This window comes from Ochotona princeps, chromosome 27 (genome assembly GCF_030435755.1).
Source record: "Ochotona princeps isolate mOchPri1 chromosome 27, mOchPri1.hap1, whole genome shotgun sequence".
Taxonomy (NCBI): Eukaryota; Metazoa; Chordata; class Mammalia; order Lagomorpha; family Ochotonidae; genus Ochotona; species Ochotona princeps.
Genome location: NC_080858.1, coordinates 19,567,064 through 19,579,481, shown reverse-complemented (window position 1 = coordinate 19,579,481; position 12,418 = coordinate 19,567,064). Strand labels below are relative to the sequence as shown.

General features: G+C 53.2%; 1 protein-coding gene across 7 annotated transcripts in view; it reads right to left on the bottom strand.

Moving 5' to 3' along the window:
- The window catches only part of TEAD4 (TEA domain transcription factor 4), an 82,647-nt gene that overhangs the window by 48,998 nt on the left and 21,231 nt on the right, over positions 1–12,418 (bottom strand). For 2 of the 7 annotated variants that reach the window (XM_058655901.1, XM_058655902.1), the window contains exon 1: positions 5,149–5,340. The exons of the other annotated variants lie outside the window; for them this stretch is intronic. The gene's annotated coding sequence lies outside the window, so the exon portion shown is untranslated. Of the gene's footprint in view, positions 1–5,148; positions 5,341–12,418 lie in introns of those variants that run through there. 7 annotated transcript variants of the gene reach the window in all.

Genomic DNA, 12,418 nt, shown 5'->3' with positions numbered 1-12,418 from the left:
CACCTTTAAAATAAATAAATAAAGTTCAATTTCTTTGCCCAAGACTTGGCACAGTGAACCCCTACTGGCTACTAGTTATCCCAAACACGTTCAATTTCAAAGTCTCCACAGATTTCTTGTTCAAAAATGAGATCCACTCGGCTGGTGCAAAGCTGGCATCCGTTAGTGCTTCTCCACTCCCCATCCAGCTCCCTGCTAACGCACCTGGGAAAGCAGTGGGAGACGGCCCAAGTGCTCGGGCCCCTGCCACCCACAAGGAACTCCACACTCCTGGCTTGAGTCTAAGAATCTGGCAATCACAGCCATTTAGAGAATGAACTGCAAGATGACTAAAGGTCTCTCCTCTCTCTGTAACTCGGCCTTTCAACTAATAAACAAATCTTTGGGGAATAGTGGGAGTCAGATCTAAAATCGGGCAAGGGGGTTCCCAAGAGGGTTTTTGGTGTGTCATTTCCAGGATCTAACCCTCTTGTCCCTGGAATAAATACAAAGCAGGACTGCAAGGGTCACCTCCACCCCTACACCCCCAACCCTCTCCCCATCCTGGCTGTGGCTGTGTGGTCACCTGACCCGAGAACCTGGCAACCTGAACCCCTGAGATCTGACACTCATTTCCCCCGGAAGTTGACTGTGTCCTGACCAAGACCAACAGAGGATAAGCCTTATGCCATCTAGAACATTCCACGAGCAGCGGTGTCTCCCACCCAGAGCTCCGTCCACTGCACTGTACTGCCTCCCTAACATCTTCCTGCTCTGAGGGACGCAGGTCAGGGAGAAACGAGCCCAGCATTTTACACATCTCAGAGGCGCCAAGCCAATGGTGCTAGCGAGTGAGGCAGAGAACCACAGCTCTGCTGCCAAGACACAAAGCAGGAGGAGCAGTGGGCTCAGGTTTCAGAGTCACCAGCCCCCTCAGGAGGAGAGCCCCAGCCCAGGCCCACCCTGTGTGTCACCAGCCCCTCCTCATGCCCTTTGCTCTGCCCACAACTCTCTCCCGGATATGCAGTCCCATCCCCCAGGAGGATCACCCTGGCCTCCCATTTCCTGCCCCTGGTGACTTGTCTGAAGTCTATTGTTCCCATGGAGTTTGGGTCAAAGGAAGCCAAGGCCCCACCCATGGGGGCCGGCCTGCCCAGCCCAGGCACTGGCTCACACTATAAGGAGCCTGTCAGGGGAAGTTACCAGAGGTCGTGGGCACACATGCGAGAGGCTGCAGCAGTTCCCGTGGAAATTTCTCCCCCACACCACCAAGACCCAGTCTCCACTAGTTCAGGGTCATGGTTGCCGTACACAGGTGTGGCCAGACTACCCCCAAGCCAACTGCTGGGGCAGAAGTGTCCTTTTACAAGAGGTCAAGGTGAAATTGAAGTTAGGAGTTGGAGATTTGGTGCTCTCAAGGGACAAAGCCCCGCCCTGCCCCCCACTTCCACCTGGGCCCCTGGGCTGGTCGCCCTGCCTGGGGGTGCTGCAGCAGGGAGGGGGGCAGGGCTGGAGAGCAGCTGTTCAGCTCCAATTTCAGAGCTTTAAAGGGACTGGTGTTGTCCTAACCCTGGCCAACAAAGGGTCATGGTGGGGGGAGGAGGGCGGAGGACAGAGGAAAACAGGCCAAGGAGAGCCTTCCTTTCAGGCCCCTGACTCTCCAGCAGTCCCTAGTTTCCCTAGTGTGGAGGACCAGCATCCTCCACCTCCCCCAGGGAGGGAGGAGCAGGAGCTGCGGGTCTGGCAACAGGTTCTGACTTCCCTGCTGGTGACTGGTGCCCGCAAAAGCCATGGGAGGTATCCCAGAGGATCTGGAAAGCCAGGGAGGGGCACCGAGTAAGCCACAGCCCAGAGGACAACCAGGGTGTGTTTTAAAGGAGGTCCAGCAGACCCCCCCACAAACGTATTCCTTCCTAGCAGCTAAGTGGCCGAGGAGGGAGGGCACTTCCGCCTCCTGAAAACCTCTGAGCCACACTGGGAGGAGGTGAACATGGCCCCAGCCAGGCTGCCCCTGGCTCCACCTTGGAGGAGGGTGGCTGCCGAGCTGTGAGGGGTATCAGAGAACCAGGGACCAGAGTGTTGGAGGAGCAGAATGCAAAAGACTTTGAATTCCAACCCCAACTGTCCCTGGAGCAGCCTGAGTACCCCCTTTTCTAAAAGATGTATTTATTTTTATTGGAATGGCAGATATACAGAGAGGAAGATCTTCTGTCCGATAAGTCACTCCCCCAGTGGCCGCAACAGCCGGGGCTTAGCCAATCCGAAGCCAGGAAGTAGGAGCCTCTTCCAGGTCTCCCACGCAGGTAGCAGGGTCCCAAGGTGTTGGGCTGTCCTTGACTGCTTTCCCAGGCACAGGCAGGGAGCTGGATGGGAAGCAGGGCTGCCAGGACATGAACCAGCATCCATATGGGATCCTGGAGTGTGCAAGATGAGGACTTTAGCTGCTTGGCTACAGCGCTGAACCCGAGTGCTCCCTTTTTTAATATGAAGGAGTTGGAGGGCCCAGCGCGGTAGCCGAGAACCTAACCCCTCGCCTTGTATCCACTGATATCCCATATGAACACCAGTTTGTGTCTAGGCTGCTCCACTTTCCTTCCAGCTCCCTGCTGCGGCCTTAGAAAGCAGTAGAGGATGGCCAAAAGCCTTGGGACCCTGCACCCGCATGAGAGACTTAGAAGAAGCTCCTGGCTTCAGATTAGCTCAGCTCCACCTGTTGTGGCCACTTAGGGAGTGAACCAATGGGTGGAAGATCTTTCTCTTTGTATCTCCTCTCTGTATATCTGTCTTGCCAATTAAAAAAAAAAGTTTTAATGAAAGAGTTGGATGCTGACATTCAGCATGTTTGCCCTGGGGTCAAGGCCAAAAAGCAGGATTAGGAGCTGGAGCGGGCTCTCTCTCTCTCTGTCTCTCTCTCTCTTCACACACACACACACACACACACACACACACACACAGAGTCTGGCGCTAAACACACAGTCCAGGCTGGTATAAGCACAGTATAAAGAATAGGGCAACTTCTCCAAGAGGGCTCATAGAGAAACTAACTGGAAAAGCACAAATTCACAGGAAAAATAGAGGTTCCTCAGTGAAAGTGGCTTAGGAAGCACTGGACACTGGCTGTGGTCTATCCCTGGTCCCCGGGATGGCCAGTGGCGCTGCACCAATGAGTTCACAACCAGCTCTCCACATAGTCGTCCTGAGCTCTCCCTGCTGGTTACAGGTGGCGAAGCCTGTCAGCTGTGGAAGCACTGAGCGGTTGTCAGCATTTGTAACCATGTCTCTATGACCTTGGAACCCATGTAGCATCCGAAACGATGCTTTTAGACCAGCCCTTAAGCAGGTGTGCCAGGGTGAGGTATCTCCCATCTTTGGGACAGATGGGGGAGCAAGATCGGGGACCTTAACATGCCTGCCATCCGTCTTGCTAAGGGAATGAGCTGTGGTACCCTGCGCCAACTTCCTGGACCACACCACCAGCAAACTGGAGGCAGCTCTTACCTTTCCCTCCATGCCCTGACATGCACCCACACACTCCCCCCTGCAAAGGAAAGCGTGGCAGATTCTGGGCAGTTGTAATAAGCCATTCTCCCACTCGACTGCCTGGTCAGTACCAGTCGGCAGACATCCCTGCCTACTGGAGGGGGGCAAGCTGAAGTGACATATAGCCTCTCTTACTGGGGATGGAGGGGAGTTATCCCCAAAAATCACCCAGGTTCATTGATTAACAGCCTTGGGACATCACCTAGTGGCAGAGCCCAGCTTCCCCAGATTCTAAGTTAAAAAAAAACTTGTCCACCGGCCCCCAGGACAACAGCCGGCCCGAGGCAGGTGTCAGCTCGCTCCTCTTCCCTCTGTCCAATCCTGCCAGAAAACAGACACCCTCTCTCCCAGAGGAGGGGGGCACGCACTCCAATACCGCACTCAAATGATGCCTGCATACAGGAATGTCCTTCAAAAAGTTCACTGAAAAGAAAAAGGGTTTTTAAAAATCCAGTTTATTTTGGTAAAGAAAGAAGTTAAAACACATGCAGTTTTCACGAGCATCTGAAAGACCCTTACATGCACAGATGTCACAAACAATTTTTGCACTCAAATGAACTCATTTTGAGTTCATCTTCCAGGAGCTTTTCCAAAGGTCTGGGAGATAATCACCAGAGTGTAGTCCCTCCTCAGGCTGCACAGGGAGTTCAGAGGCAGTGACATGGCCTCTCTGGGAGACACACACCCACCCCCACCGGCACCCCTTTCTGGTAGAGTCACACAGTGTTGCTCACGTCCGCCACAAATTTGCAAAGCCACATGCACCACACGAAGCTAACGAAGTTGGCAATCTGACAGCCCATGCCCTTGGCTCTCTGGCGATCTCCTCTGCCAGGGACCCCCCGTCGCCCACCTGACTCAAGTGCACAGAGGCGAGCTGGCAAAGCGAACGCTGAGAGTCCGGAATTCTGCTCCTTTGGATTTCAAGCCCCCATCCCTGAACTTCACGGCCACTACACCTTCGTCGGGTGCTATCATCCAGGGCCAAGGCAGAAAAGGGGCAGGCGCGCTCTATCTCTTCTCAAAGCCACCTTCGGCCTCTTCCCTGGTCCTTTTGGCAAGTCAGACCCCCCCTCCGCCCCCGCACCTGAATCCCTGATAACTGCCCCAATATCCAGACACGTGCGCGCCCCTTTGGCCAACCTCGCTCCACACAGAGTTCCTCCCGCCCCGGCTGCCAGCACTCCGGCAAAGTCCTGCCAGAGTCCCGGGTCGCCGCCGCACTCCCGGACCACACCGGTCCCGGGTGCGAGCAGGCAAGGGGACGGTACGTGCGCTCCTTCGGCTCCGACGCGTCCTCCCTGTGCTGAGTCCCGGTCAGCAGGCAGAGCCTGGCCCGGCCCCGCGCCCGCCCGGCGGGGCAGCAGCAGCAGGCGGCCCCGGGAGGCGAGCGGCGCGCGCGGAGGGAGGGAGGAGTCTTCCCAGAACGGGACTGACGGGAAAACACGGGGATCCCGATTCCTGACGGAGTGAGTCAAAACGGCGCGGGAGAGAGGGCGGCGGCCGCCACGGGGCCCCGGGACGGCACGCGGAGAGCTCTCCTATCCCCAAGTCCAGGGTTGCTGAGGAGCCGCCGCCGGCGGGGCCCCGCGGGGAGCCCGCGGCCGGGAGGGCGTCCGCGCCACTCACCTGACGGGGACGCGGCGGCGGAGCCGGGAGCTGCGGGCCCTCCCACCGCTGGCCTGGAGTTCGCCAGGAGGACGCCTGGAATGCGCGGAATGAAGGCTGGAATGAGATGCGCGCGGCTGAGGGAGGCTGCCGGAGGGAGTGGCGGCCCCGCCACCGGCCCCGGGGGGGAGGAGACTGGGACGCCCGCGAGGGAGCGGCCGGCGCGGGGCCGGGGCGGGGCGAGGCGGGGCCGGCGAGCGCGTTGAGGGGAGGTGGCCGGAGCGCCCAGGCCGCGCGGACCCCTCGCCCACACTTGGCCCTCGGCTTCCTCCTCCTCGTCACCGGGGTCGGGGGTCCCGGGCGCCTGCCGCACAACCGACGCCCTGGAGTTGGGGCTTCCGCCCCTCCGTCGGTGGCAACTGAGGGCCGGAGAGGAGGCGCGCTGAAAGGGCTGCTCCCGTCGTGGGCACTTGTGCCTGGGTCCAGGAAGCAGGAACTTCTGGCTGTGCTCGCAGATCCGCCGTCGCCATCCCCAACCCACCCGAGCCCTCGCCCCTCGAAGTTCCCCTCTGTCGTTGGTAGTGGTGCTTGGGAAAAGGCGGTGGGGGGAGGTTCTGCAAACTGTCACTCCTTCCCAAAAGCGAACCGCACGGAGAGGGGAGCCCCCAGCGCAGTCCGGGTGGTACTGCGAGGTCCGGTTACTCAATGATCACTTATCCCGTATTAAGTCTGTGGCGTTTTCCCCCTCCACCTGGATGCCATGAAAGCCCGCGGGAGGAAGGTTACATCTCCCAGGCAGGCAGTCTACCTTTTAAAACACCCAGCGAGAAGGAATCCTGCCTGGGACAGTCACAGTGGGCTCCTGTTTGCACATCTTCGGAGCAGTTTCCCAACGGGCCCCTGTCACGTAGCTCCCTCATGCACTTTGTTGGGAGGCCGAAGGACTTTACAACTTCTGCCCCACCACCCAAATCAAATTCAGCCTCTTCTGCAATATTATCCCCTAACCCTTGTTTTGCAAGGCTTGTCAGATCTTATCTCCCTTCCCAAACAGAAACTTCCTTGAAGAACAGGCCAGCCTCTGATTTATCTTATCTCTGCCCCAGCACCAGCATGGTGTCTGGGAGAGAGAACGGCATCAATGGGGGTAGGGAATGCCATCATGGGAGAGGTTCCTGTGTTCAGGTAAGTTTTCTAAAGAGGTATTCCAAAAGGCGGCAGGCGGCAGGGCTTTGCTGGACCAAGTATGGAACCTTGCCCCCCCACCCCCCTCAGCGGGGAAGGCTTTGAAGAAAGCAGCCCGCATGTGCCTGTATAGATTCTGGTATGCTTGTTAAGTGGTGAGTCACTTCGCCACTCCGTCACACCTGGGCCACATGAAGAAGTCCAGGCAGGGTCTCCCCGCAGCACTGTGCAGGCCGTGAGTGCTCTACTTCAACGGCCATCTGTTGAGTGTTTGTTGATTTTGATTAGCACACTGCTCTTCAAAAAAGTTTACAATCTAGGAGGGAAGAGGGGTGATTGTGCAAAGTTGAGTGGGGAAGGGACAAGGAAATCCACATCCCAGGGATGACAGTTAACCCTCCGTCTGCTGGTTCACTTCCCCAAATGGCTTCAACAACCACGGTATCTAGCTGAAGCCGGGAGCCAGGAATTCAGTCCTGATGTTTCCCCTCCCCCGGGTGACAGGGCCCCCCGACTCCCAGTACTTGGCCCATCTTCTGCCTTCCCAGGCATGCTATCCAGAAGCTGGACATTTAGCAGAGGAGAGCAGCAGGGACTCTGATAGGGGATCAGAGCATTCCAGATGGTAGTTTAACCTGCTGTGTCGCAACTCCAGCCAGCCCCTGGATCTAGCACCTAAAGGAAAAGCAAGGCATGTGTGTGTGTGTATTATGCTACAGTTTACTAAACCACAGCCTGTGACACCACATCCCAATGTGAGTGCAAGTTTGAGTCCCAGCTGCTCTGCTTCCAATCCAGCTCCCTGCTAAAGTGCCTGGGAAAAGCCACAGATTGAAGTCACACAGAGTGGCATCGACATGGTTAAGGTGGCCTGTGCACAAAGGCTATTCATGAAAGGTTAGTAAACTGGTGTGGCTAAATAAGGGATGTAAAAATAAGATTAATAGGAGTGGGTGCCAGGTTGTGAAAATCACCTTATGCCATACTAAAGATTTAATGGATGTCATAAAAGCTGTTTAGACATAGGTGTGCTGTATTCAGCAACACCCCTATTGGAAAGACCCCTTGGCAACAGTCTGGGTATTGAAGGGACCCTCAGTGGTCCTGAGCTGGTGGGCGGGCACAGAGAGAGGGCCCAGGAAGGAATACAGAGGCGAAATCAGCTAGAATTAGGATGAGTTAGGCTGTGAGGGGGAAGGGGTAGGAAGGTAAGGGGAGTGAAAAAGAATACAAATGACTAAACTTTTCAACAACAGAACAATGGTAGCTTGTGACAGATAAGAATTCAAACAAAACAGGGAGGGGAGTGAGGGAGGTGACAGGTAAGTCCAGTCACATCTTTCCACCCGGGAAGGGGCCCTTGGCTGTCACATTCAGCATCTGCTGGGACGTGAACTTGGGGATCAGGTCCAATTCTTCACCCCACACTGAGCCTGAGGTTCTTCAGTGAGGGAAGGTGGGTCTTTCAGAGAACTTTCTAGAGAGCTCAGTGCCTTAGGGATCTCCCTTGCCCAGCTGTTGAGGATGCTGGGGATAAAGGAAAGTGATTAGGCACACAGCTGGTGAGCAGTTAAAGGTGGAGGGAGACACACCCTTCCCAGCATTGGAGGGCGGGACCCTCAGGGATGGCTCTGTTCTGGAACTGGTGCTGGTGGAGCCCCTCACTTCCCAGACCTACCAGATCCAGGCTCGTGGGCTGGCCATCCAGGAGGAGGGTAGGGTGTGGTCAGAGCTGGTTTTGATGTGGGGAGGGTATTTGTGTTGCCTGTTTGCTGAAGTCAACGTTGGAACTCATATTAATTACTTTTACCATATGTCATTTGGTATTATTTCCATTCCTGTAATAAACTTTGTTTTTCCGACCCACATGATCATAGCAAAGCACATTATCCATCTGACACTTGCTTAAATTCAACCACATCTATGTGATAGGATGGTTTGCAGCTATTAATAACACCATGTTTACTGTCTCCTAAAGCAGAAAAACATACAAATTAAAATTAGTAAAAAGTTAGATTCTAAAAACAGTCTTTATAGGATGAGTCTGCTTCTTAATTTTCTTTATTTACTTTTGATTTGAAAGGCAAAAGATACAGAGAGATCTTCCATTCAGATGTCCACCAACAGCCACAGCTGGGCCAGACAGAAGCCAAGAGCCAGGGACTCCACCTGGATGGCAAAGACCCAAGGACTTGGCCATGATCTGCTGCCCCCAAGGGGACACACTAGCAGAAAGCTGGAATCCCGAGCAGCGCGCCAACCCAGGTAACCCAATATGGACGCTGGTGCCCCCAGCAGCTTCTTGAAAAGATTTGAGGAATCACTCCACAAAGTGTGATTTAAAGTTTCTTTACCATCTTCTCGATTTTTTTAAAGATTTATTTATTTATTTTTATTGGAAAGTTAGATACACAGAGAGGAGTAGAGACAAAGATCTTCCATCTGATGATTCACTCCCCAAGTGACCACAGTGGCTGGAGCTGCACCAATCCGAAGCCCAGGAGCCCAGAGCCTATTCTGAGTCCCCGGCACAAGTGCAGGGTCCCAAGGCTTTGGGTCGTCCTTGACCTCTTTCCCAAACCACAAGCAGGGAGCTGGATGGGAAGCCGGGCTAGCAGGATTAGAACCGGTGCCCATATGGGATCCCAGCGTGTTCAAGGCGAAGACTTTAGTTGCTAGGCCTGCGTGCCAAGCCCGAAATTTTCTTTCTTTTTTCTGAATAAAACATTTGCCCGAAACAAAAATGCTGATGTAGTAGATGCCTGCGATCCCATCAGAGGAAGTTCTTGATTTGGTAGTTGGTCTCCAGCAGCTGACTCTAGCTGCTTGCACAATGCCTGGATTGAGTTCTTGGCTTCAAACTTTGGCCTTGGCCTACCCCCAGCCATCGTGGGTATTTGGGGGAGCAAGCCAGTGTATGGGAGCTCTCCAATCGTGTCTGTCTCCTTGCCTCTCAGATAAGTAAATACTTACGAACTGACAGATGGATGCAATGCCCTCACTAGGACTTGAAAGAACAAAGTACAGAAAAACTGTTCAGGTACAAGGTAAACTGTGAGGTTTTTGTGGTGTCTCCAAGCAGTTTCCTCCACACAGCAGTGTGTGAAGAACTCACACTGTTCTTCGGGTCCACCGTCACTCCAGTTCCTCTTTCTTTTTCCGCCTCTCCATCCTATATTTCCAGGAACTTTGTCCTTATGGAGACTCTTCAGGGCCAACATTGTGGTACAACCAGTTAAGCTGCCACTTGCTGCATCCCCTGAGCACTGGTTCAAGTCCTAGCTGCTCTGCTTTCCACCCAGCAGCCTACGGTGCATTTAGCAAGGCTGCAGATGACTTTTCTTGTGGGAGACCAGCTTGGAGTTCTTCCCTCCTGGTTCTGGCCTGATCCAGAACTGACTGTTCCGGCCACCTGGGGAGTGGAGCAATGGATGGAAGATCTCTGTCTCTCCTGCTCTCTGTTGCTTTCCCATTCAAAGTAAAACAGAATAGCAAAGACCTTTTCACTCTACAGAAACTGAACTTCACCTTCTGTTCTGAGGACAAAACAGATTTTTATCTAAATTATTTAGGGGGTAGGCATTGTGACACAGCAGCATTAAGCCATAGTTCAGGACCCCACACCCCATACAGGAGTGCCAGGTTGAATCCCAGCTGTTCTACTTCCAACCCAGCTTCCTGCTAATGCTCCTGGAAAGGTAGTGGATCGTGGCCATAGTGCTTGAGTCTCTGCTGCCCACAGGGGGAGACTAGGATGGAATCCTTGGCTACTGACTTTGCTCTGGCTCAGCCCTGGCTCTTGTGGCTGCTTGGCTGCTCTGACCAGCACAGCCAGTAACGTGGACACGGAGAGGGTCTGGGGTTGAAGCACCGACAGGAGACCAGTGATGGTAGAAGTCTGTGAAGTCTCTCTTTATTGCTCCGTCACTTCTCCTTATATACTCTTCCCAACACATCCTCATTTAGCAGGATATTGGATACAGATGAGTCTAATTAGTCTAGGTATTTTCAGTCAAAAGCCCAGTCCTATTCCTGCCCAGGCCAACAAGCACTAATCAACTCCTTAGCCCACAACACTTGGTGAGTGAACCACCAGACTGAAGATTGCTTTTTCTCCCCTATTTTCACCTCTCCATCATCCTACCTTTCAAATAAATAAATCATTACAAATGGAAGTTGTGGGCCAGAGCTGAGTTAATCAGAAGCCAGGATCCAGGAGCCTCTTCCAGGTCTCCCATGTGGGTACAGGGTCCCAAGGCTTTGGGCCATCCTCTACTGCCTTCCCAGGCCACAAGCAAGGAGCTGGAATGGAAGTGGAGCAGCCAGGATATGAATTGGCACCTGTATGGAACCCGTGTACAAGCAAGGTAAGGATTTTAGTCACCAAGCCATCACGCTGAGCCCAGACATCTTCACTTTGCATGCTATGCCACAGAGCTGCCCACTGAAGCCCTAATCTTACCCTAAACTCAACACAGACAGTATTTGGAGATAAGTTATCTAAAGAGGTGATTAGATTAGCATGAGGTCACTAGGATGTGTCCTTATCAATGTGACTACTATTCTTACAAAATGAAGTTAGAATGCAGGAATAGAGATTGATGGGACCACCATGGGTGAGGACACAGTGGGGGAGAGGGTGCCCTCTGCACCAGCCCAAAAATCATTATATTAAACCACCCAAAATGGAAGATGAAGGTTGAGTTCTGGGCTCCTGGCTTTGACCTGGCTCAGACCTACTGTGGTGGGCACTTGGGGGAGGGAACTAATAAACAGAAGCTCTTGCTGTCTCTTTAACTTTCAAAATACAGATAATGGGCCCAGCACAGTAACCTAGTGGCTAAATGCTTGCCTTTTATCCACTGGGATCCCAAATGGGTGCCGGTTCGTACCCTGGCTACTCCACTTCCCATCCAGCTCCTTGTTTGTAGCCTGGGAAAGCAGTCGAGGACAGCCCAAGACCTTGGAACCCTGCACCCACATGGGAGACCTAGAGGAAGCTTCTGGCTCAGCTCCGGCCATTGCAGCCATTTGGGCAGTGAACCAGCAGATGGAAGATCTTTCTGTATATCTGCCTTTTCAGTAAAATAAATAAATAAATAAAATTAATCATTAAAAATAAAGAGATATATTTACAAAATAGAAATGACAAAAGAAAAAGTGCAGTAAGTCCAGGAAAACTCTCCTCTCCCTGCCTCCTTGGTCGCCGCTGGTATTCCTCTGTGGCTTATTCTTTTCTTGGCCTCCAGTCTAGGCCCCAGCTGTGGTGGAAGGCAGTCTGGGCTTGACAAGCCACAGTACTAGGCAGAGGGGTCTGCGTTATAGCACAGCAGGTTAAGGCAACACTGGCATCCTTTATGAGTGCTGGTTGACATCCCAGCTGCTCCACTTGCAATCCAGCTCCCCGCCCATGTGCCTGGGAAAGCAACCACAGATGGCACTCGTACCTGGGCCCCTGCCATCCAAGCGAGTGACCTGGATGGATCTCCAGACTGCTGGCTTTCGTACGGCCCAGCCCTGAGCCAATGTTGCCATTTGGAAGTGAACCAGCAGGTGAAAGATCTGTTTCTCTGCGCTCTGCCTTTCAAATAAACAAATCTTTCAAAAACTAAGCAGAATCAGAACAAATCACAGAGGTCCATGCATCGTTTAAGGTATTCTTACAATCTTTTAGTAACAATAGGGCTAGCTTTTGGCCTAGACTGTTACTTTAAATGAAAAGCAGAGATGGTTGTAAGGAAGGAAAATGATGAAGAATCTCTCCTAAGATTAGAGCTCTTGCATTTAGCTACCTGGTTATACCATGCTGCGGCCCCCGCCCCCCATTGTTCCTGGAAAACCATCTCAATTTGCTTTAGAGGCAATTGTGTAGCCATGTTGTGTCACTGTGTGGAGTGGTGAGCTCATTCTTCCATCTTAAAAGAACATTACTTAAAATACTGCCACTTGCCACCCTTCTGGATCAAGTGCAGGGGTGGGCACTTGGTATAGTAGTTAAGATGCTTTAAGGGGTGTCCTCATCCCCCTCAGAGTGCCTGCTGGCAGGGCCAGCTCCCTTGCTTCTGATCTGGCTTCCTGCTAATGTTCTGGAAGACAGCCAGTGACG